Below are 21,931 nucleotides of genomic sequence, written 5' to 3' on the forward strand. Positions count from 1 at the left end.
CATGAGGTTTATCCCTGATCCAAGGTCACAAAGAGCCTTCTCAAAGGTCATGGTGCCTATGGTATAAGGTATTAAAAACTTTCCAGGATCCTGTTTCTTCTGAGGTAATCTCAGTTGATCCAGATCACTCAGTTCATTGATGAGCAAGGGAGGTTCATCTTCCCAAGTCTTATTACCTAATAATTTGGCATTCAGCTTCATGATTGCACCAAGGTACTTGGCAACTTGCTCTTCAGTAACATCTTCATTCTCTTCAGAAGAAGAATACTCATCAGAGCTCATGAATGGCATAAGGAGGTTCAATGGAATCTCTATGGTCTCTAGGTGAGCCTCAGATTCCTTTGGTTCCTCAAAGGGAAACTCCTTATTGATCACTGGACGTCCCAAGAGGTCTTCCTTACTAGGATTCACGTCCTCCTCCTCCCTTGTAGGTTCGGCCATGAAGGTTAATTCAATGACCTTGCACTCTCTTTTTGGATTCTCTTCTGTATTGCTTGGGAGAGTACTAGGAAGGGTTTCAATGACCCTTTTACTCAGCTGGCCCACTTGTGCCTCTAGATTTTTAATGGAGGATCTTATTTCATTCATGAAACTTAAAGTGGCCTTAGATAGATCAGAGACTATATTTGCTATGCTAGATGGATCCTGCTCAGGACTCTCTGTCTTTTGCTAAGTGGATGATGGAAAAGGATTGCTATTGCTAAACCTGTTTCTTCCACCATTGTTAAACCCTTGTTGAGGCTTTTGTTGATCCTTCCATGAGAAATTTGGATGATTTCTCCATGAGGGATTATAGGAGTTTCCATAGGGTTCACCCATGTAATTCACCTCTGCTATTGCAGGGTTCTCAAGATCATAATCTTCTTCTTCAGAAGATGCCTCTTTAGTACTGTTAGATGATTCCTTCAATCCATTCAGACTCTGAGAGATCATATTGAATTGCTGAGTCAATATTTTATTCTGAGCCAATATGGCATTCAGAGTATCAATTTCAAGAACTCCCTTCCTCATAGGCGTCCCATTATTCACAGGATTCCTTTCAGAAGTGTACATGAACTGGTTATTTGCAACCATGTCAATGAGTTCTTGATCTTCTGCAGGCGTTTTCTTTAGGTGAATGGATCCACCTGCAGAATGGTTCAGTGACATCTTTGATAATTCAGACAGACCATCATAGAATATATCCAGGATGGTCCATTCTGAAAGCATGTCAGAATGACACTTTTTGGTCAGTTCCTTGTATCTCTCCCAAGCTTCATAGAGGGATTCACCTTCTTTCTGTTTGAAGGTTTGAACATCCACTCTAAGCTTGCTAAGCTTTTGAGGAGGAAAGAACTTGGCTAAGAAAGCCGTGACCAACTTATCCCAATAGTTCAGGCTGTCTTTAGGTTGAGAGTCCAACCATACTCTAGCTCTGTCTCTTACAGCAAACGGGAAAAGCATAAGCCTGTAGACCTCGGAATCAACCCCATTGGTCTTAACAATATCACAGATCTGCAAGAATTCAGTTAAGAACTGAAAAGGATCTTCAGGTGGAAGTCCATGAAACTTGCAGTTCTGTTGCATCAGAGAAACTAATTCAGGTTTAAGCTCAAAGTTGTTTGTTCCAATGGCAGTAATTGAGATGCTCCTTCCACGTAAATTGGAATTAGGTGCAGTAAAGTCACCAAGCATCTTCCTTGCATTATTGTTATTTTCGGCCATGTTTTCTTCTTTTTCGAAAATTTCTGTCAGATTTTCTCCAGAGAGTTGTGCTTTGGCTTCCCTTAGCTTCCTCTTCAGAGTCCTTTCAGGTTCAAGATCAGCCTCAACAAGAATGTTCTTATCCTTGTTCCTGCTCATATGAAAAAGACAAACATAAAGTTAAGTGGTTAATTGAAAAAGATTTGAAAATCAAATTTTGAAAAAGATAAGAAGTAAAAAAAAAGGATTTTGAAATCAAATTTTGAAAAAGATGTGATTGAAATTTAAAAAGATGTCATTGAAAAAAAAAGATAAGATTGATTGAAAAAGATTTGAAAAAGAAATTTAAAAAGATTTGATTTTGAAAATTAAAGTTGATTACTTGACTAACAAGAAACTAAAAAGATATGATTCTAGAGTTTAAAGATTGAACTTTTCTTACTAGGCAAGTAACAAACTTAATATTTTTGAATCAATCACATTAATTGTTAGTAAAGATTTTGAGATTATGAAACAAAATAAGAAAAAGATTTTTGAAAATCATTTTGGAATTTTCAAAAATTATGAAAGAAAAATGAAAAATATTTGATTTTTGAAAAAGATAAGATTTTTAAATTGAAAATTTGATTTGACTCATAAGAAATAACTAAATTTTAAAAATTTTTTACTAAATCAAATCAAATTTTCGAAAATTATGAGTGAAATAAGAGAAAGATATTTTTTTGATTTTTGAATTTTCAATGAAGAAAGAGAAAAACAACCCAAAGACTCAATGCATGAAAATTTTGGATCAAAACATGTGATGCATGCAAGAACACTATGAATTTCAAGATGAACACCAAGAACTTATTTTTGAAAAATTTTCAAGAAAAGAAAACATGCAAGACACCAAACTTAAATTTTTTTTTTATTCTTTAGACATTAACAAATTGAAAATGCATATGAAAAACAAGAAAAGACACAAAACAAGAAAATATGAAGATCAAAGAAGAAGACTGGCCAAGAACAACTTGAAGATCATGAAGAATGTAATGCATGAAATTTTCGAAAATAATTTTTTTAGAAAATTAAAATGATGCAATTGACACCAAACTTAAAAGTTGACTCTAGACTCAAGCAAGAAACACAAAAAAAAAAATTTTTGATTTTATGATTTTGTAAAATTTTTTTGTATTTTTTCGAAAATTAATTGGGAAAAACGAAAAAGAAAATATTTTTTTTGTATTTTTCAAAAATAAGAAATAAAAAGCTCAAAATTAAAATAAAATTTCCTAATCTGAGCAACAAGATGAACCGTCAGTTGTCCAAACTCGAACAATCCCCAGCAATGGCGCCAAAAACTTGGTGCGCAGAAATCGTGACGGTTCCATTCCTTGGTAACGGTGCTAAAAACTTTATACGCACGTTTATAATCTTAATTCTTTCTCACAACTTCGCACAACTGACCAGCAAGTGCAATGGGTCGTGCAAGTAATAAACCTTACGTGAGTAAGGGTCGATCCCATGGAGATTGTCGGCTTGAAGCAAGCTATGGTCACCTTGTAAATCTCAGTCAGGTGGATTCAAATGTATCAAGAGATTATAGTGTACTAAAAGATAATTAAAATAGGATAGATATACTTATGTAATTCATTGGTGAGAGTTTCAGATAAGCGTATAGAGGTGCTTTCGTTCCTCTGAACCTCTGCTTTCCTGCTGTCTTCATTCAACCATTCCTACTCTTTTCCATGGCAAGCTTTATGTAGGGCATCACCGTTGTCAATGGCTACATCCCATCCTCTCTGTGAAAATGGTCCAATGCGCTATCACTGCATGGCTAATCATCTGTCGGTTCTCGATGATACTGGAATAGGATTTACTATCCTTTTGCGTCTGTCACTACGCCCAGCACTCGCGACTTTGAAGCTCGCCACAGCCATCCCTTCCCAGATCCAACTCGGAATACCACAAACAAGGTTTAGACTTTCCGGATCTCAAGAATGGCCATCCATGGGTTCTAACTTATACCACGAAGATTCTAATATCTCGGACTCGGTCCCTTGTATTAGATACCTAAGAGATATTTATTCTAGCCTGTTTGCATGTAGAACGGAAGTGTTTGTCAGGCACGCATTCATAGGTGAGAATAATGATGAACGTCACATAATCATCACATTCATCGTGTTCTTGGGTGCGAATGGATATCTTATAGAAGGAATAAGCTTGAATTGAATAGAAAAACAGTAGTACTTTGTATTAATTCATGAGGAACAGCAGAGCTCCACACCTTGATCTATGGTGTGTAGAAACTCTACCGTTGAAAATACATAAGTGATAATGGTCCAGGTTTGACCGAATGGCCAGCCCCCATGAAATTCTAAGATAGCATAAAACTAATCAAAGATCCCTTACAAAGATAGTAAAAAGTCCTATTTATACTAAAATAGTTATTAGGGTTTACAGAAATGAGTAAGTGATGCAAAAATCCACTTCCGGAAACCACTTGGTGTGTGCTTGGGCTAAGCATTGAGCTTTACACGTGTAGAGGTCTTTCTTGGAGTTGAACGCTAGTTTGTAACGTGTTTCTGGCGTTTAACTCTACTTTGCAACCTGTTTCTGGCGTTTGACTCCAGAATGCAGCATGGAACTGGCGTTCAACGCCAGTTTACGTCATCTATCCTTAATCAAATTATCGACTATTATATATTGCTGGAACGCCCTGGATGCCTACTTTCCAACGCAATTGAGAGCGCGCCATTTGGAGTTCTGTAGCTCCAGAAAATCCACTTTGAGTGCAGGGAGGTCAGAATACAACAGCATCTGCAGTCCTTCTTCAACCTCTGAATCTGATTTTTGCTCAAGTCCCTCAATTTCAGCCAGAAAATACCTGAAATCACAGAGAAACACACAAACTCATAGTAAAGTCCAGAAATGTGAATTTTAATTAAAAAACTAATAAAAATATACTAAAAACTAATTAAATTATACTGAAAACTATGTAAACACAATGACAAAAAGCGTATAAATTATCCGCTCATCTCAAGTATATCTGGAGTTGCCTTAACGCAACAAATGAATAAACACATCTCTTGGGTTGCCTCAAGCAACAAATGACCTTTCAACAGGTCCTCTGCTTTTTATTCTCTTTTATAATCATAAATACGCAAGCAGGACAAAACCCACATCCTTGCCAACAATTTCATAATCTGATTGTCTTTTCTCAAAAGAATTGTTGAAGTTATCATCATTAAACAAGTTCTAAATATTCATTTTGATTAAGTCTTTATACTTTAATAAAAATTTGGGCATAATCTCCTCTGAAAATAGGACTTAGCCACCCTTCGGGTCAACACCAAACAGTTTACCAAACACTTTTCAACCTTTCCAGCATCACAACAAATTAGAATCAAGCAAATTTCAACATTGAGTCAGTCATATAACGCTAAGGTTCATCTTTAATTTTATAAACTCATAACTGTCACTAAGACATCCTCAACACTCTATCTTCTTTTCTGTTTTTAATATAGCAAATAAACTCAGAATTGTGCAAACTTTATGTCCAGGCGTTCATCTTGAAATAAGCTTTCTAAAAAACCAAAGATCGTAATTTTATGATTTCTCTAGCCTTAGGAATAGAGGAAAAATTGTGACTGCTCTGCAGTGCGTAAAACCAGAAAAACAGCAGCAGCATGTGATATTCACAATTCAATATAAAATCCAAGTTAAATCCAATGACTCTAAAAATTAATATAGTTCAACTTCACTCATCCAGGTTTCTTTCTCAATTGGTTCTGAGTTAATACCATTTTGAATGAAGAAGTTACATAACCTGGAAGTTAAGTTAAAATGAGTCAAAATCTGTTTTAGAAACCAACAAGCTTAATACCTTTCAATTTGAATAACTTTTATTACAAAACTCCAATTAAGTTAAATTTTGGTTTGGGAACTCCTAGCTCATCCAGAAATAAGTGTGTCTTTGTTTCAACCCAATTTCTATTCAATTCTAAGAGTTACAAGCATTGGAAGTTGATGCATAGCTTGCTGAAATCTGTTTCCTTTCAGCTTTGACCACCAATATTGAAAAATTCACAACTCCCAATCCTCAACTTTTAAAATTCTGAACATATAGAGAAAGAAAGAAATTTAATCAAATATTATAGCAAAATTGGTTTCGCTCAAAAACTCAGCTCGTAGAAGTCGCAACAAGACAAACAAGTTTCTGCCCTGTTTGACCATTTTCTGTTGCAAGACAGATTTTACATCCTAATTTTAAAAATATGCCATAAATAGTATATTTAACAAAAAGGTCTCAAATTTTCTGGTTTAGTTCCTTATATACCCAAGTTTAGCCCAGACTTAGTCTCATGCAATTCTGATCATTACATAATTAGTTATATCTTTTCAAAGTTTTTAACTTCGTTTAAAATTATGCAGAAAATCAGATTTTAGAGTTCAACTTTGAAAAATCATAACTAATTCTCTAGTTGATACAAAGCCTTCAAAATTGAATTTTCACAATTACACTTAATATAATTTACTTAACATTTAAATTCTTATCGTTTCAGTCACTATAGAGTTACTGATTCACTTTCAAAGTTGCCCTTTATCTTCAAGAGAACCTGATTTTTAGCAAACCATTTAGTATTCAAAATCCAACCCTTCAATACCCCTCAAAATCAATTCCAAATCAACCACCAACCAATTCTACCACCATCCCAACACATTTAATAACCAGCCCAATAGTAATCAACCAAAACAATCCATCAATATTCGGCATTCAATCACCCATCAACAATTCGTAATTCACACGCAATCAATCAGTTTCACAAAAACCACAAGACCAATCACATTTCCAGCCACAATTCAATATCCTTATAACCAATCAATTACTCATAAAAATTAAACCTATTTGCATTCATTCAATAAATCTTGTGGGCATTCTAAAATTAAAACTGTTTGATTAAACCCCCTACCTTGATGTCGCGATTAAAAGAACCCGGAGGCGAGATTATAGCGAGGCAGCTGGCTGACCAATACTAGCTATGCAACAGTTTCAATCAAGATAGCAGCGGCGTTAGCTCCCACAAGAGTGATCATGGTTGCAACGAAACAAAGATTTCAAATTCAATAGAATCGAAAGCAGAAGCGGCTCTGGATATTTAAAACAGAGCACAAGCCAAATTTGAATTAAAACAAGAATAAGCAGTTTAATAAGAAATCGGCAGAATAGGGCGTGCAATTGGAGCAGAAATAAGGGGAAAAGGCTACCCCCAGGCCAATGGATGTTAAACCTAAGTATAACGGAAGCAGTGCAGCAGCGATTCCTAGCAACACCCCGCAGTGGTTCCGGCAGTAGCAACACCCCGCCAGTGGCTCCATTAATACAAGCTCCAACAAACATAATGTAGCCAAGAACATAAGAGGCAGATACAAGGTATTTACAGAGTGACAAGGGTTCAGAGATAGTGGTTCTCATGGCTAGGGCTTAACTGACTCACCACTAATGATGGCGGTGACAAAAGATTTCGGCGGCAGTAGCGGCAGATGAAAGGTCCCTCCTCTGTGCATCAGTCTTTCCCACACGTCTCGCCCTTCTCCTCTGCGTTTCGTGATTCTAGCAATGATGCGGGCTTAGACAGAATCAAAATCAGTGATGTCATCTCCTCCTCTTATGTGCAACGACGACGATGGAGCTTCTGCGATGGTGATCAGGGGCAACCCGCAGCGGCAACAGGACAGAACCGTGCCTCCATCTCTTGAATCTCGCGACGCTCGTTCTATGTGTGTCTCTCTTTCTCTCACTCTCACGTGTGGCACAACAGCGGCGACGCTGGCGGAGAGCAGACCACCACCGAATGCTTCCCTTCTTTCTCCTCTCCTCTTCTTCCCCTTCGTCTTTCCCTCCTCTGGCCGTTCCCTCTTCTCCCTCTCTGTTTAATTTTAGAGGATGTGGTATACGTTTGTCTTGGGAGCAAGTGGTAAAGAATAAAGGAACATGGATCATTAGGGAAAGGTGAGTGGCAGTGTGTGTGTGCGTGTGTGATTAGTTAGGGAGTATACGTATTAGATATTAACAGTACGTATAAAATAAGAAACATAAGACTAGAAAAATATATATACGAGTAATTTAATAATTTTACAAGACATTTATGATAGGATAACAATTTAGAATTCCAATATAATGCTATAAAAATTACTTTTAAAACGCATAAGATTTTATCTATCAATCTATTAACAAACTCAAATAATTATTTCTAATTTAAATTATAAATTAAACATACTAATCACATTTTACAAAATACAGTTAAACTCGAAATATCAATTATCTAAATTAAATTATATAACCTTTCATTATTTTTCCATCATAACTTTAATTTCAATTTATATTAACTAATTAAAATAAAAGTCGTACATAAATATTAGTTGACATAAATCTAAAATATTTACAAAAATCCATTTAATCTTTCCTAATAAATTAATCTCTAAGAACTCAATTTAATAAAACAAACCATAATTTTTTCATAATAGAAATTACTTAAATTAAATTATATGATACTTCCATTACTAAATTTTATTTCCAAAGCATATGAAATAACCAATTATAAAAATTTACACAAAAATATTAATTAACTTAACTCCAAATATTAATAAAACTAATTTAATTATTCTTAATTAATTAATTTATAAAATAAGATATCAAATTAATAAAATAAATCGTAACTTTTTCAAGATAAAAGTTACTTAAATTAAATTGTACAATTCTTTCTTATTTTTCAATTACTAAAATTATACAAAATATTCTATTATAATAAGATTTCTTAAAAATATTAATTGATTCAAAATAAAACTATCTCCGAATCTATTTAATTATTTCTAACAAAATAATTTCTAAAATTACAAAATTTAAACTTAACAAGATAAAATTACAATTTATTTATATTTAGATTTTTAAAAATGCGGGATGTTACATTCTATCCAACTTACAAAAATTTTCGCCCTCAAAAATTGATATAAGATGAAGAAAAGATTTATATGCACATCCCCTTTTGAATATTTTAAAGATACCAAGAAAATCATATCACATAAACATAGAAGAAAATATATTAGGTAATGCAAGAGTTGATAAAATAACTTAACACAAGATAAATTTTAAAATCCAAAATCAAATAGGCACAATGTTCGTTCAGAACTTTTAACAAAGCACGATCACTTCCTCTTGTCGTCTCAAAACTCCACGACTCCTTATAACCTCGTATACTAACCAGATTCACTTTCCGCATGCAGAAATCGCGTCCCTAAAAATTAGCGTATATAAGGAATACGAAATATGAGAAGAGAAAGACAAACGGCACGAAAGGTTTATGCGAGAAATTGGAAGAATACTCAAGTTAAGCAATGAAATGGAGCATAAAGGGAATTAATTCAAAGCTTCGGAAGAAATTTTGAATCGAACAGTTTCAATATGAACATGATTAGGGAAAATAGTACAACAATTTTGAACAACTTCAATTTGAAATAGAGGGAATTAGTTTATCTTTTTCAAAAGAAAATATTTAAATCCAACATTTTTCAAAAGTACTAAATTTAGTTTAAATAATATGTTATACCGATTTAATTTCAAATAAAAACAAATCTTGTGTGGTTTGTAAATTAAAGCTTGTTTGGTGTTGAGGGTAAAATATTTTCTTTAAAAATCTTGAAGGATACTTAAGTACATAATTAGGTAAGGATAGCCATAGAATTATAGTAAAGTTGGCAGAAAATCAGCTTCTATTTAAAGAATAAATTCTGAAATAAAATTTTTTATAAATCAATAAAAGATAAGTGGTATATCACAAATAAACAAGATTAAACTATATAAAGAAGTTTCAGAGTTTATGTAAGAAAGTCGAGGCTGAATTAAAAACAATCCCATCAAATTTTAAGCAAGGGTTGCGAATATAGTCAAGTAAGAAAAGATTTGAATTGAAATTTTTCTCGAAGAAAATCTGAAACAAGTACCCAAGAAGGAAATTACAAGAAATGATATGTTGCATCGAAATGAATCCAAGTTCAGGACAAGGAGCATAGAGTTTGTAAGGTAAGGATAAAGCTTTCAAAAGATTCAAACAACAACTAGATACATAGTCAAGCAAGGACATGCACGAATGATAATGCAAGGTTGGCAAGAAAGAGATAAAAAACTAGAAATTTCAATACAATTGATAAAGGAAGAAATAACAACAAGCACGAATAAAGATTATACGTTGAAACGGAACTAATCTCTAGAATTTAGTTTTTAACGTCCCCAAAACCTCGTAATTCGCGTTAACCTATCACTTCTATTTTGTCTATGATAACCCATTAGTGTTCCATATACATAAATCATTAGTATTAAGTTGGCCAAACTTGATACCATGAGGTATGCAAAGGTAAACTAATAGCGTTAATCATCAGACAGTCATGCATATAAAACAAAAACTCTCGTCACCAAGACAAGTCTTAAGGCATGACAGACACTCAGAGTATGCAATGAAGCATAGTCAGTCCACTCCCAAGACTCTACAGGAAGGACTGCTCTGATACCATATTGTAACGTCCCGTCCAGTAAAATACCTTGCTTAAGTCAGGGTATTTCTACTAGAAAGAACATTACATAACTTTTCTAGTATTAACTACTTAATTATCGAGCCTTTGTATCGAGTTCGCGTTTCAGTTTTAAGGAAATGCCAGAAAATTTTATTTTTATTCATTAAAGTCATGTTTCAAAGATTTCCAACAAATAATAATCACATAAATATTATTAATAATAATCCTTATACAAGAGAAACCAAATGAAACTCAAACACAATACACCAAACGTACCCCTCTATGTAAAATAAAATCTCAAGGGATAATAGCGAGCGGACTCTATGAAAGCAATTAAAACCATAAAGAAAGCATACTAATCGCTCGCAGCGTCAAATTGCGTCTTCAAACCTGTGTCACTGAAAGGGTAGAAAATTTGGGGGCGAGAACCAAACCACATGTTCTCAGTATAGGTCGAGAATGCCGTGAAAGTAAAGAATAAAACGCAAATAGTTAATTTCATTCAAAAATATTTAAAAGAAAAACTGCTTTCATTTGCAGTGATCTTTACTCGCCTTATCAACCTTTTATTTTGAAAACCAATGGCATAACATTCAAAAATCCAAAATCTTATAAAGCATTAGTTAGTTATCCAAAATTCTAAACCCATATTTTCCTTTATAAAAATCTTGAAAAGCTTTCCTAGGCCGTATGAATGACTAATCTGCTCCAAGCATAGGTTCATTAAGTCTATGCTGAACCAGCTCAATCTTTCATACTTACTAAACCTCAAACACAACCCAATCACGGCCTCAGGCCCAAGCAATTCAACCAACACCCAATTCACCATCCAAACAATCAGTTACAAACACAAGTAATGAGGTTCAAACACAATCAAGAGCAATTACATCAAGTATAGCAATTAGCCGTTAAACAGAATTATTCACTTAGGCAAACCAATTATAATGTACACACCTAAACAATGTCACATAGATGCATATGATGAATGTCTAGTCCTAGTGCAGGTGATGAGCTCATCTGTCGGTTTCTACCCGCTCCCGACGTAACCCAGCTTTACTAGCCGGATATGGCTTTCCTGTTGGCTATACCCCTATGTACAGGAAATAACCCCTCTGCCATCACAGGGTCCACTGCACGTAGGAATTAACACATCTGCCACTACAGGGATGTATGCCGACACACCTTCTGTATACAGAAAATAACCCCTCTGCCACTACAGAAATGGAACAGGTGGTCACGGTACTTCTATAGCAGGAAATAACCCCTCTGACTTACAGAATTAAAATATGGATCTGTACCACAGGAAAGCGTTCTCAGTGGTTGCACCACCATCTAACTGACTGCCTTATTGCAGCAGATGATCATACAAGTATATCTGGAGTTGCCTTAACACAACAAATAAATAAACACATCTCTTGGGTTGCCTCAAGCAACAAATGACATTTCAACAGGTCCTCTGCTTTTTAATCTCTTTTATAATCATAAATACGCAAGTGGGACAAAACCCACGTCCTTGCCAACAATTTCATAATCTGATTGTCTTTTCTCAAAAGAATTGTTGAAGTTATCATCATTAAACAAGTTCTAAATATTCGTTTTGACTAAGTCCTTATACTTTTATAAAAATTTAGGCATAATCTCCTCTGAAAATAGGACTTAGCCACCCTTCGGGTCAACACCAAATAATTTACCAAACACTTTTCAACCTTTCCAACATCACAACAATTCAGAATCAAGCAAATTTCAACATTGAATCAGTCATATAATGCTAAGGTTCATCTTTAATTTTATAAACTCATAACTGTCACTAAGACATCCTCAACACTCTATCTTTTTTCTGTTTTTAATATAGCAAATAAACTCGAAATTGTGCAAACTTTATGTCCAGGAATTCATCTTGAAATAAGCTTTCTAACAAACCAAAGATCATAATTTTCTAGTTTCTCTAGCCTCAGGAATAGAAGAAAAACCGTGACTGCTCTGCAGTGCGTAAAACCAGAAAAACAGCAGCAGCATGTAATATTCACAATTCAATATAGAATCCAGGTTAAATCCAATGACTCTAAAAATTAATATAGTTTAACTTGACTCATCCATATTTCTTTCTCAATTAGTTCTGAGTTAATACCATTTTTAATGAAGAAGTTACATAACCTGGAAGTTAAGTAAAAATGAGTCAAAATCTGTTTTAGAAACCAACAAGCTTAATACCTTTCAATTTGAATAACTTTTATTACAAAACTTCAATTAAGTTAAATTTTAGTTTGGGAACTCCTAGCTCATCTAGAAGCAAGTGTGTCTTTGTTGCAAGCCAATTTCTATTCAATTCTAAGAGTTACAAGCATTGGAAGTTGATGCATAGCTTGCTGAAATCTTTTTCCTTTCAACTTTGACCATCAATATTCAAAAATTCACAACTCCCAATCCTCAAATCTTAAAATTCTGAAGATTTAGAGAAATAAATAAAGTTAATCAAATATTATAGAAAAATTAGTTTCTCTCTAAAACTCAGCTCGTAAAAGTCGCAGCAAGACAAACAAGTTTTTGCCCTGTTTGACCATTTTCTGCTGGAGGACAGATTTAATATCCTAACTTTAAAAATATGCCATAAATAGTATATTTAACAAAAAGATCTCATATTTTCTGGTTTAGTTCCTTATATTCCCAAGTTTAGCCCAGACTTAGTCTCATGCAATTCTGATCATTACATAATTAGTTATAGCTTTTCAAAGTTTCTGACTTCGTTTAAAATTATGCAGAAAATCAGATTTTAGAGTTCAACTTTGAAAAATCATAACTAATTCTCTAGTTGATACAAAACCTTCAAAATTGAATTTTCACAATTACACTTAATATAATTTACTTAACATTTAAAATCTTATCGTTTCAGTCACAATAGAGTTACTGATTCACTTTCAAAGTTGCCCTTTAATTTCAAGAGAACCTGATTTTCAGCAAACCATTTAGTATTCAAAATTCAACCTTTCAATACCCCTCAAAATCAATTCCAAATCAACCACCAACCAATTCTACCACCATCCCAACACATTTAATAACCAGCCCAACAGTAATCAACCAATACAATCCATCAAGATTCGGTATTCAATCACCCATCAACAATTCGTAATTCACACGCAATCAATAAGTTTCACAAAAACCATAAGCTCAATCACATTTCCAGCCACAATTCAATATCCTTATAACCAATCAATTACTCATAATAATTAAACCTATTTGTATTCATTCAATAAACTTTGTGCGCATTATAAAATTAAAACTGTTTGATTAAACCCCTACCTCGATGTTGCGATTAAAAGGACCCGGAGGTGGGATTATAGCGAGGCAGCTGGCTGGACCAATACTAGCTATGCAACAGTTTCAATCAAGATAGCAGTGGCGATAGCTCGCACAACAGTGATCATTGTTGCAATGAAATGAAGATTTCAAATTCAATAGAATCGAAAGCAGAAGTGGCTCTGGAAATTTAAAACAGAGCACAAGCCAAATTTGAATTAAAATAAGAACAAGCAGTTTAATAAGAAATCGGCAGAACAGGGCGTGCAATTGGAGCAGAAATAAGGGGAAAAAGCTAACCAAGGCCAATGGATGTTGAACCTAAGTATAACGGAAGCAGTGCAGCAGCGATTCCTAGCAACACCCCCGCGGTGGTTCCGGCAGCAGCAACACCCCGCCAGTGGCTCCATTGAGACAAGCTCCAACAAATATAATATAGCCAAGAACATCAGAGGCAGATACAAGGTATTTACAAAGTGACAAGGGTTCAGAGATAGTGGTTCTCATGGCTAGGGCTTAACTGACTCACCACTAATGATGGCGGTGACCAAAGATTCCGGCAGCGGCGGCGGCAGATGAAAGGTCCCTCCTCCTCCTCTTATGTGCAACGACGACGATGGAGCTTCTGCGATGGTGATCAGGGGCAACCTGCAGCGGCAACAGGACAGAACCGTGCCTCCATCTCTTGAATCTCGTGACGCTCATTCTGTGTATGTCTCCCTTTCTCTCACTCTCACGTGCGGCACAACGGCGGCGGCGCTGGCAGAGAGCAGACCACCACCGAGTGCTTCCCTTCTTTCCCCTCTCCTCTTCTTCCCCTTCGTCTTTTCCTCCTCTGGCCGTTCCCTCTTCTCCCTCTCTGTTTAATTTTAGAGGATGTGGTATACGTTTGTCTTGGGAGCAAGTGGTAAAGAATAAAGGAACATGGATCATTAGGGAAAGGATGAGTGGTAGTGTGTGTGTGCGTGTGTGATTAGTTAGGGAGTATACGTATTAGATAATAACAGTACGTATAAAATAAGAAACATAAGACTAGAAAAATATATATACGAGTAATTTAACAATTTTACAAGACATTTATGATAGGATAACAATTTAGAATTCCAATATAATGCTATAAAAATTACTTTTAAAATTCATAAGATTTTATCTGTCAATCTATTAACAAGCTCAAATAATTATTCTAATTTAAATTATAAAGTAAACATACTAATCACATTTTACAAAATACAGTTAAACTCGAAATATCAATTATCTAAATTAAATTATATAACGTTTCATTATTTTTCCATCATAACTTTAATTTCAATTTATATTAACTAATTAAAATAAAAGTTATACGTAAATATTAGTTGACATAAATCTAAAATATTTACAAAAATCTATTTAATCTTTCCTAATAAATTAATCTCTAAGAACTCAATTTAATTAAACAAACCATAATTTATTCATAATAGAAATTACTTAAATTAAATTATATAATACTTCCATTACGAAATTTTATTTCCAAAGCATATGAAATAACCAATTATAAAAATTTACACAAAAATATTAATTAACTTAACTCCAAATATTAATAAAACTAATTTAATTATTCTTAATTAATTAATTTATAAAATAAGATATCAAATTAATAAAATAAATCGTAACTTTTTCAGGATAAAAGTTACTTAAATTAAATTGTACAATTCTTTTTTATTTTTTAATTACTAAAATTATACAAAATATTCTATTATAATAAGATTACTTAAAAATATTAATTGATTCAAAATAAAACTATCTCTGAATCTATTTAATTATTTCTAACAAAATATTTTCTAAAATTACAAAATTTAAACTTAACAAGATAAAATCATAATTTATTTATATTTAGATTTTCAAAAATGCGGGATGTTACAACACTCAAGAGAAGTCACACTCAATTGAAGCAGATAAGTACATGAAGGAAGAGCTCATTGAGCCACCATTTCAAAAGGCTCTGGATGAAGATAAAATTTCAATAAACACACCGCAACCAAGTCTTGAATCCAAAGGAGTGAAGGCAACTAACAAGAGCACCAATCATACCCCTGATCTAGCAAGCAGGCTCAATCAAGCCATGTACAAAAGGAAGCTTGCTGAGAGGAGACCCACACAGGGGACAATAGCTGAATCTTCTCCCCCCTTGAGGTCATTCCTCTTAACAAACTGGAAGAAGAGGAAGAAAGTGAAGAACAACATGTCAAGCTAATGACACTAAAAGAGCGCTTGTTGGGAGGCATCCCAACCTTAGGTAACATTTTATTTCTCTGCTTGGTTTATTTTCTTTCTTTGCTTTGTTTAAATTTCAATAAATTGGCATATGATTACATTCTAAGTTTGGTGTTGCCATGCAACAATTTGTTTTCAATCCCTTTGGATGATTGCATCAATTCTAATTGAGAGTGTCACACTATGATTCTAAGTTTGGTGTGCCACTTATTTTCTATGCAAGAAATCCAGCAACACCACTTGTCTGCATAATCATAATGCCTCTGCAGTGTTATTCTTTTCTTTTGGTTTGACACTTTGTTATTCTATTATTTCTTTGTTTTTAATGCTTTCATTAATTTTGCTTCTTGATTGTTTTTATTAAATACTTCACCAAGAAATTCTTACTCATGACAGATTATTGGCTTGGTGATTGTATTTAACATATAACAGTTTCATTTGCTTAGTTTTAATTCAAATAAATTGACATATGATTGCATTCTAAGTTTGGTGTTGCTATGCAACAAAATCTGGTTCCAATCTTTACTAGATACTTGCATCAATTCCAAGTGAAAGTGTCACACTAAGTTTGGTGTGCCACTTATTTTCTTTATGCAATGTATCATGCACACCCTCTTATGTTTGCAATCACAATGTCTCTGTTTCTCTGTGCCTTGATGGTTATTCTTAATTTTGCTTGCTTGAACACATGTATTACTAACATTTCATTGTGTAAGACACTCATGATCTATCTTAGCCCCATCACCACTGTTCTAATTGTTGCTTAAGGATGAGCAAGCATTCTGAGTTTGGTATGGGAAGGAGAAGAATGGGAGGAAAATGACAACAATAGAGAAGATGAATTACAAGGTTGTAAAGTTCCTTTTTCTCTCATTTGTTTCCAGCACTTTAAATTGCATGATTGTCTTTATCTTCTCTGTATTCATGTGTAGTATAAATAAGCATAACCTGAATTTTGATTTGCAACATGTTGCTGTGACATTATGACTACCAACTTGAGTTTTGTGAATTCAAAAGCAATAAAGCATCATGATCATAAACAAACAAGGAATTAAAGAAGAATTTAGCATGTGCATACAAGTATTGAAAGGCTAGTATGATTAATTGTTGCTCAATTTCATTAGATTTTATTTAATTAGAGTTTTCATCTAGGACATTTTGTGAAATCTTTGGAAATCATGAAAACCTTGAAGAAGCAATTGCAGTTAAGGCAAGAAAAGAAAAAGGGAAAGAATGAGAAAGCTGAAGGCTCTGAGTACCAATGACAATTCATTTATTAAGTACTTGTGGAGTTTATGTATCAGGCAAAATGCTTGAAAACAAAACACTTAGAGTTAAGGTTAGGCTCAAGTGCATATGAACTCCCTCAAAGCTCAAGGTTCTAAGCATCAATGATTAGAGAGTCAAGAAAAGAAACAAAGGAGCTTAATAAAGTCCTCTAATTCAATGCTTGTAGTGCTTATGTATCAAATGGTAGTACTTGAAAACAAAGCATTTTGAATCGTAGCTAATAAGAAAATCAAAAGCTTGTTTCAAGGAAGAAATACAAGGAAAAGATTTCATAAAATGAGCTAGATAGAAGCATCAATCATTTACATTTCTTTTGTGATTGTAGCATGCATAGAAAACTAGCCTTGTAACGACCCAATTTTCAGTACGCCTAGGACATACCAGAAACTGAGTGCTACCAATTTGTCATCCTATATATTATCTATTATTTATTATATGAGCCAAATTTGTTGTTAAAAGCGTAGTTAGTTAGCGAGGTACCTTTTTTTTTGAAAACATTTGGATTAATAGACGGATTCATTCATAATCAACTCACAGCTGATAACAGATAAAACAGTTATAAGCAACCACACATAAATACATCACAAGTAGCTAGCAACATTCAGCTATCCAGCCTTTATTAGAGTATAGACCTTTAGTTAGAATACCCCTAGGTATAGCTAGATAATAACTATATACATATACATACATACAACATCCCAGGTCCTAACCTATTCAAGAGGTCCATAAGCTGGCACCTAGGCTAGCCTAGACTTTATACTCACCTAGTCACTCTAAACTACTAAAGCGAGGGAAAGTACGTTCTAAGTCTTCACAACTCAAGTCAGGTGGAACGTCATCAAAAGATAGAACATCATCTGCTACTCCTCTGCACGATCAGACTTTTCCACAGGACGTCTCTCTGGTACCTCATGAAGTATCCACAAAATAGGAATCTCGTACACAGGATTTAGGTTAAAGAGCGCATACAAAGTGGTGCAGACGTTGGCTGGTCTCACAGTATTTACATATAATCAGAGAAAGATATTCACCCTAGACTCAGAAGACTATCTAGAGAAGCCCTAGTGTAGGTAATGAGCTCATCTGTCGGTTACTAACCCGCTCCCGACGTTATCCAGCAACCTCCGTCTGAATAAGGCTTTCCTATTGGCTATACCCCTGTGTACAGGAAATAACCCCTCTGCCACCACAGGGTCCACTGCACGCAGGAAATAACACATCTGCCACTGCAGGGATGTATGCCGCCACACCTTCTGTATACAGGAAATAACCCCTCTGCCTTATAGAAATAAAATATGGATCTGTACCATAGGAAAGCGTTCTCAGTGATCACACCATTATCTATCTGACTGCCTCACTGCAGCAGATGATCATACAAGTATATCTGGAGTTGCCTTAACGCAACAAATGAATAAACACATCTCTTGGGTTGCCTCAAGCAACAAATCATCACATAATCATTCTCATTATCATCATTCATCATCATTCTCATTATTCATCATCATTTTCACATTTTTATGCAGTACCTCTTTCTTTCTCTGTTCAATCATACTGTACAAACTTTACAACTTTCACTTTTACAACATCTTAATCAAACCATTTCTCTTTATCACATTACTCTTTTCTCTTTGTCTTTTTACTTTGCTTTGATTACTCTTTTCTCTGTATCCCTTTATTCTACTCTGGTTACTCTATTCTCTGTGTTTATTTACTCTGCTCTGATTTCTCTGTTTAACGTATGTATTTAAAGCTTATGTAAATTTCGGTATGAATAGGTAGTCTGTCCCAAGTATAGGTTCGTTAAGCCTATACTGAAACAGTTTAACTTTTCATATAATACCCAACCCTATTCGCAATTCCAGGACTAACTATGTTGCCCTAGTTCGTTCACTAGTCTCTGTCTGTTTTTCTGTCATTAAAACTTTACAGACTTTTTCTTCAATTTTTATCTTTTCTTTAACTTTTTATCTTTTATTTATCTTTGCCTCACTAATATGTTTTTACCACTCCCTAAGTGTTTTATGAAAGTAATTATGAGATTCTGTGCTTAAAGTTGTCTTTCTAAAGCTTTTACAGAAAACTGCCTTTTTTGCATTATTTTATTATTTTTATTAAAATATTATTTTTAATTAAATATTATTATTTAATATTTTATTATTAAATTTTCGAAAATTAACTTACTTTTACTTTTAACCTTTAAACTTCATTTTTTACCACCCGTAACTTTTAATATTTCTACTTTTACCACCCTAACTTTCAGAAATTACCATATAACCCCTTAAACACCAAAAATTTTACTTCCTTGCCCTTTTAAGGATCTAAAGCCTGTTCTTCATTGTTCTTCATCACACTCAAAGTGTTCTTCATGTTCTTCATAAATTCTTCAGATTTTTTCTCTGTTTTTACCCGTTTTTCAGTCTTTTCAGCAACCGATTTTTACTATAATTCATAACAAATTAGCAGCCACTAAAACCCCATCTTTTCTACATGATTTTAACACAAATTGAACCTCAATTTAAGCTTAGGGTTTCGTTTTTCCAGCTGCCCAAGAACATGAACTTTAAAGCTTGAATTTCATCAAATTTCATCAAAATTTCACCAAATTTTCACCAAGAATAAATCATATAAGCAACCAATTTTTAGCACAGCCAATTTATACAACATTCACACAAATCAAACAAAAATAATCAAGATTAATTTCGTGACACCCTACCTGGTTTTGCTGCTCCTAATTCGATTAAACTTTCAGGTGGTCCTTAAGCACTTTTTCCTCCTAAATCACATCAAGAACAACTTTAAATCCAAAAACTCTCAACTGACCAAATCTCACTCAGTATGTTAGGAAGAGATATCTCACCTTAGAATTACTTGAAATTCACGTTTCTTGGCCCTCAAGTTAAGTTAAGCATGATACCTAAGGAAGAACATCAAGAAAACACATGTTTTGCATGGTTTTCCTTGAAAACCGAATTGAAATGGGAGGGAGACAGCCATGTCACCTTATTTCCAACCTTGATAAGTCACATGGTTATGTAGAGGAAGAAGAGAGGATCATTTTGGTGAAATCGGAGTTTTGATTTGAGTTTTGGTTCAGAATAAATCAAGCTTTGAAGATTAAGTGTTCATGAAGTTTTCTCTCTTTTCTCTCTTGTTATTTTCGGCCAAAATGATGAAATGAGACAGCCTTGGAGGTCTTGGGGCTGTAAGGTGAGTTGTGATTGGTTGGCTTGGAGGTGGATTAAAATAATATTAAAATATCTCTGGTGTACAACTACTAAAACTAGGTGTATCAGAACACTCGTAAAAACATCTCTAAAAATTATTTTCTAAGCTACTAGCATAAATGACACTAGTAACATATTTATTATGAGAATAATACATGTATAATGAGGCCTTAGCATTGCTAAATTCATCAGAGAGTGTTGGTGCTAAGCTGCACCAGTAAACCGTAAACCCGGTTAAACCAATTTTCCGTTTTTAACTAAAACTGACCAGGTAACCTTATAATATAATTCAAGAAGCTTCTAATACTAATATAATGATAATATTATCCTATTATCTCTCTTCTCTCATAAATCGAGTCCGATTCATCAAACTGAGACTATTTACAAAAAACCAAATCAAAACTTCTAACCGATACGGTTCAAAAACCAGGTTCTTCGTGACCGCGTTATCGAGCTTGTCTCGGAAAAGGTTATAACTTAAAGATTACATAATGACAATGAGGATTGAGATACTTGATGATATATCAAAGGTTTTCCCCTTACTAATCTTTCGGAGAAATTCATACTTTTAGAAAAGATTCACATTCTCGAAAACCGGGGTTGTTACATTCTACCCTCCTAAAAGAAAATTTTTCCCTCAAAATTTCAGATACCTGAGACACAGCAGAGCTCCTCACCCCCAACAATGGGGTTTAAAGACTCATGCCGTCAGAGAATACAAAGTTTAGATCTGAAATGTCATGAGATACAAAATAAGTCTCTAAAAGTTGTCTAAATACTAAACTAGTAGCCTAGGGTTACAAAATATGAGTGGACTATGATGGATGATGCAGAGATCCACTTCTGGGGCCCACTTGGTGTGCTGGTGCCCACTTGGTGTGTGCCGGGGCTGAGACTTTAAGCAATTCACGTGCGGAGGCCATTTGTGGAGTTGAACGCCAGTTTTTATGCCAGTTTGGGCGTTCAACTCCAGTTTTTTATCCTTTTCTGGCGCTGGACGCCAGAATTGGGCAGAGAACTGGCGTTGAACGCCAGTTTACGTCGTCTATCCTTCTGCAAAGTATGAACTTTTATATATTTCTGGAAAGCCCTGGATGTCTACTTTCCAACGCAATTGGAAGCACGCCATTTCGAGTTCTGTAGCTCCAGAAAATCCACTTTGAGTGCAGGGAGGTCAGAATCCAACAGCATCAGCAGTCCTTTTTCAGCCTGAATCAGATTTTTGCTCAGCTCCTTCAATTTCAGCCAGAAAAATACCTGAAATTACAGAAAAACACACAACTCATAGTAAAGTCCAGAAATATGAATTTTTCCTAAAAACTACTAGGAATAGACTAAAAACTAACTAAAACATACTCTAAGCTATATGAAATTATCCCCAAAAAGCGTATAAAATATCCGCTCATCACAACACCAAACTTAAACTGTTGCTTATCCTCAAGCAACTAGACAAATAAAATAGAAGACTAATAGGTTGAGAAGCAATAATATCTCAGAGTTTTTGATTGAGGCTCAGATTCTAATTAGATGAGCGGGACTAGTAGCTTTTTGCTTCTGAACAATTTTGGCATCTCACTTTATCCATTGAAACTCAGAGTGATTGGCATCTATAGGAACTCAGAATTCAGATAGTGTTATTGATT

The 21,931-nt window shown here is 34.3% G+C and overlaps 1 long non-coding RNA gene across 2 annotated transcripts; it reads right to left on the reverse strand.

Annotated features, from left to right (window-relative positions):
* LOC107637790 lies at positions 6,683-14,121 on the reverse strand. Of its 2 annotated transcripts, XR_002361083.1 has the most exons (4): positions 14,054-14,121; positions 13,825-13,943; positions 13,528-13,706; positions 10,501-10,628 (listed from the first exon to the last, which is right to left on the reverse strand). It is a non-coding gene; the product is annotated as an uncharacterized LOC107637790 (long non-coding RNA). The 2 variants fall into 2 exon arrangements; XR_001619528.2 differs by lacking the exons at positions 10,501-10,628; positions 13,528-13,706 and adding an exon at positions 6,683-6,813.

The sequence above is a fragment of the Arachis ipaensis genome, chromosome B04 (assembly GCF_000816755.2).
Source record: "Arachis ipaensis cultivar K30076 chromosome B04, Araip1.1, whole genome shotgun sequence".
Lineage (NCBI taxonomy): Eukaryota > Viridiplantae > Streptophyta > Magnoliopsida > Fabales > Fabaceae > Arachis > Arachis ipaensis.